This window comes from Grammomys surdaster, unplaced genomic scaffold, assembly GCF_004785775.1.
Source record: "Grammomys surdaster isolate TR1022 unplaced genomic scaffold, NIH_TR_1.0 227, whole genome shotgun sequence".
Taxonomy (NCBI): Eukaryota; Metazoa; Chordata; class Mammalia; order Rodentia; family Muridae; genus Grammomys; species Grammomys surdaster.
The window spans coordinates 96,009-101,015 of record NW_021604672.1 but is presented as its reverse complement, the minus strand read 5'-3'; positions in this window follow the sequence as shown (position 1 = coordinate 101,015).

The window sequence follows — 5,007 nt, the reverse complement described above, 5'->3', positions numbered from 1 at the left end:
GGTGAGCAGTGGAGGTGAGCAGTGGAGGTGAGCAGTGGAGGTGAGCAAGCTACTGGGATCAAGGGGACGGCTCAAGACCAGGCTGCAGCCAGCTACAGCTAAGACTTGAAATGTGGGACTGGACTGAGAGGTGTCCGAAACAAGGAAAGCAATGCTTTCAGTTTCTGTCTTCCATTCCCAACATCCTGATGATGCAAGTAAAAATGCTATCAGACTGGCCTTTGACTCCTCTGCCACTGGTGGTAGCACAGGTGCCCGAAAGGGCCAGAAAACAGAAAACGTTTCTGCTTTGTTTCTAAAGTCATCCATTGTGATTAGAGACTACGCTGTCCAGTTCTTTTAACTTGTTGGGGCACCTTTTGTGGGCTATTGTGTGTTTCATCCTGAAGAATGTACCGTGGGTACTTGGAAAGAATGTGTTCTGGTGTTGCTAGGTGGAGGAGCCCCATGGGTGTACATCAGGTCTAGTGAGTTTATAATATAATTTAAGTCTTTCATTTCTATTCTGGCTTCTTCCTAGTCATTCTACTTTATAAGATCTAACAGACAATCTACGGAGAGGCAAGCTCCTCCTGCCTTGGTGCTTGTGCTGAGACAGTGCTAATTTTCCTGGCTTTGGACTGGACTGGACTTGACTGATACTCCTGATTCTCAGGCTTTGAGACTAAGATAGGAATCTCAGCTTTGTCCTCACTGGGTCTCCACCTTGCTAACTGCAGGTCTTGGGGTTTCCCAGGCTCTTTAACTTTGTGTCAATAAGAAATATCCTATTGATCCTGGCTTTCCTGGAAAACCCTAGTGTAGGCAGCATTAGGAGGGACACACAGGGATCTGTAAGTCACACATGAGAACACTATATCACACAGTAGGAAGCTGAATGCTGCTACATAGCAGTGATTAACATACTGCCACCCCATGGGGAGGAGAGCTGCGGGAAGCCTCTGCTGATGCTGGCTGTAGCTCCTATCCCCTCAGTCTGGGTCTGCATCCAAGCTCACCCTGAACTGTACAGGTTCCTGAACTGTCCTCACTAGCCGTATGTGCTACACTTTTCTCTAATGGATCCCTCGTGGCTTTTCTGTAAATTTGGAATAACAAATCTTGACCCTGATAAAATAAGTCAAGTTCGATTATTTTTTTTTAAGTATTCCTGGTTAAATAGACCATTTCACTTCATTGTGGCTTAAGAACTGAACTACATGGAGCCTGTTCTGTTTACACCCTGCTCACTGGCTTTGGTCCTGATGGAAAACATCCCACGTGTCCTACACAGTAGGGGCTGAAGTAGAGGAAAGTCATTCAGTGAAAACTCTCAGGGAGTGCTCTCTGTAACACCAACTAGTGACGGAGCTCAAGGTCAGGCTGAATACAGTCCCTGTGGAAGCCACCAAGCTTGGCAGGAGCTACAGAATGTTCCTCAACTGAGGTGAGACTGTTGGGACTTTAAGCCCTGAACTCTTCCAGGCCACTCTGGGGGAGAAATACAACTTCAAGTAAGACAGTGCCCATGAACGGTCTGGGTTTTGGGCTTCCAGCATCAAACACTTCTGTCTTAGTTAGGGTTTTACTGCTGTGAAAAGACACCATGTCCAAGGCAACTCTTATAAGAACAACATTTAATGGGGCTGGCTTACACAAGTTCAGAGGTTCAGTCCAGTATCATCCAGGCAGGAACATGGCGGCATCCAGGCAGACATGTTTCAGGAGGAGCTGAGAGTTCTACTTCTTCATTTGAAGGCTGCTAGCAGAGTACTGACTTCCAGGCAGCTAGGATAAGGGTCTTATAGCCCACGCCCACAGTGACACACCTACTCGAACAGGACCACACCTTCTAACAGTACCATTCCCTGGGCCGAGTGTATACAAGCCATCACACCTTTGCAGCTGGGGAAACAGAAGCTGTAGACAAGGGAGCTGTGGTGTATTGAAGCCTTTGTCACCCCTTCAGATCTATAGCCTTTCTGATCATCTCCACTAGATGTCCCATAGGCCACCACCTCCTTGTCAGGCCTGCATGCACTCCCTTCTGAGATGGCTAGTGGCAAATGTCTTCCCTTATGCTCACAACTGGCATCCACAGTTGAAGGATACATCTCACCAAGACACCGATACTACCAGCAGCTATTACTACAACTAGCCTATGAAGAGACAGTTTGTGCTGAGCAGAACTTTATAGACACGAAGATTGTTGGGGGTTGGGGAATCTTCCCAGGAATCATTCCAGCTATATCTAGCACAAATAAACAGAAAGTGTTGCTACACTTGGCCAACTGGCTCAGACAGAATTTAAAGAGGAAAAGTTATTAGTTAAAGTTGAAAGGAAGCTGGCAAGAAATACATGGCCCCGGGCACCTTAGTTGAAGAGCAGAACTAAATGTCCTTTCAATTAGATTGCTTACGCTCCACAACAACCCCATTTCTCGCCCTTCTCGGTCCTACCCCACCTCCAGCTCCACACTCATTCCTGCTGCTCTCTCTTTGCACCTCCAGTTCCACTGTCTACCTCGCATGTCCTGTGAGGTGCCATGCTGGACACAAACGCATGCCTGTTCAGTCCTTTCTGGAATCAGATTCTACTCCTTCAACCACGAAGCGCCAGTGAGGAATCAGGCCTCCTGCCCTCAGAAGTACATGCTTGACCCAGCCCATTTCTGGAATGTTTTGGCTTGGAACTAAGGAAAGAGCGGTGACTCCTGGTTAGTAATGAAGAGAGATGTAACACCTGCTTTGTCTTCCGAGATGTTGAAGAATATCCTGAAGCCAATGTGCACAGAAAGAAAGAGTCACAGAGAGTATGCATGGCATATTCTCACCCTCTGTCTCCAGGTACCCCCAGACAACCTATACCTTTAATTGTTTGGAGGTTGTCTATGTGAGTCTTGATCCTTTGATCCCACACTAGGCACAGGTACACCTCTGTCCTCAGAGATTTAATACATTCTAGATACACAAGTAAGTGGGTCAACTGGAGGACATGTGGTACAGCCTTCAGTCTCTAGGCCAGCACATTCTCAAACAAGAAAAGTGGCCATCAGTCTTAAGACTCCCTAAGGAGTCTTACTCAATAGCCAGTTAATCAAAAAGGAAGCATTTCTTTTCTTCATGCTTCTCACAGCCAGCATGTTTTCCAAGATGCTCTAGAATGAGACCCTGATGTTCCATCACCAGGTACATTCAAGCAAGCACCACTGAAACACAAAGGGCCCTGTTTGCATGGACCATGGAAGGTTGGATCCAACCCTCCTGCTCCCACCCAGAACCGAACTCTTAGGGTCTTCCCTATTGTTCACATTTGATGCTTATACTGCTGGAGACAGGTCTTTAATGGGGGAGGGCCAGCAAGAAAGGCTCCTAACTGGCTGCTAAGAGAATACAGATCAGCAACCCTCAAATAACCAACCCTCAACCCACACACTGACATCATTTTCCTGTGGATTGCTTTCTTCTCAAGCTATGAAATCACAACACACTGAAGCATGCCACACAGGCTTAGTGTCCATCCTTTCTGCCCCTATCACTTTATCCTTCTTTTTGGTATGTTACTATAAACTTTCTCCCAAATGTAGAACCCAAACTTCTACATGCAGAAGGGAAATGTAGGGGGATGTGTGGGTGAGGCCTTGAGCTAGGGGAACAGAAAGGTGTTTCTCAATGCTTGGGTGCCAGGCACTAACACACACACGCACACACACACACACACAGAGAGAGAGAGAGAGAGAGAGAGAGAGAGAGAGAGAGAGAGAGAGAGAGAGAGAGAGAGAGATATCAAGTTTGAATTTAAAATAACATAAAGACCTTCTCCTCTGCTCTTCTAGGACTTTCTAAGTTAAAATACCCAGAGTTCCTTGGTGGTTTTTCAAAAGGTGAGTGTCCTCCTCTGATAAAGTGAAGAACAATGTAAGACATCATCAAAGCTAGTCATATCCAACACAGTTCCCAAGCCTCTCTGCTGATTGACAGAGATCCTGCCATTGTTCTGGAGGCCCACCTAAGGCCCTGGGTTCCTCTGGGACCTCTGAGGATTTTTAAGGTCATAAGTTTGGACCTCTGAGGAACACCCTCCCCACCCCCAATCTAACCAGAAGTGGAATCCACCCTTTTAGCAGATAAGTCCTGAAGGCGTTAGCTCATAATTTCCATCCGAGTAGGCATTTTTAGTATGTTGTAGAGTTTCCTTTCTGGGCCAAATCCAGGCCCTCCTTTGCTTGATTCAGGAGGATGAGTCAAGAGGAGAATTACAGAGACACAGGTCTGAGAGCTGGAGAGACGGCTCTACAGTTAGGGACACTTGCTGCTCCTCCAGAGGACCCACATCAGACAGTCCATAACTGCAAAGTTTCCCAAGGCCTCCCGTCTCCTGTACCTCAGTTGTCTCCTTCACCCACTGAGATGAGGGCCTTACACCTGTCAAGAAGCTAAGGATGGCTTGTCTGGGAGGCTGGGAGGCCACCTTCAGCTTACAGAACATCCTGGCAATCATAGGCCTTAATCATATTCAGTGAAGTCTAGGTAACAGAGGCCAGTTTTTATTTGTTTCTTGGGTCCAACAGGTCTACAGTCACCTAGTGTGTGTGTGTGTGTGTGTGTGTGTGTGTGTGTGTGTGTCGGGGGGAGCTGTAAAAGTGCCAGAGGTACATATTTAACAACTGCCAAAAACCTGGGACCAAACTCCTTTAGAGACACAAAAACAGTATAGCTGGTGATATTCTCTACCTCCAAATAGCCTAGTCCAGAGAAGCCAGGAGAAATGCAGTTTATTCTAAGTGGTTTGACTGTCACTTTAAAAACAAGTACTAGGTTTGCCTTCCATGCATCTGAAGAATCCCTGGGTAGGTAGCTGGGAAGCTGCTCAGGAGTCAGACTGGAGCATCCTGGAGATGGGGACCCCTCCTTTCTCATTCCAATGCAATCACCAACACTGCTGCCAGCAGGGTCTTGAGCCCTACCTGTCATTATTAGCCTCTTCTATATATGGAAGCACTTTAGGGGAATGTCGACACACTTAGA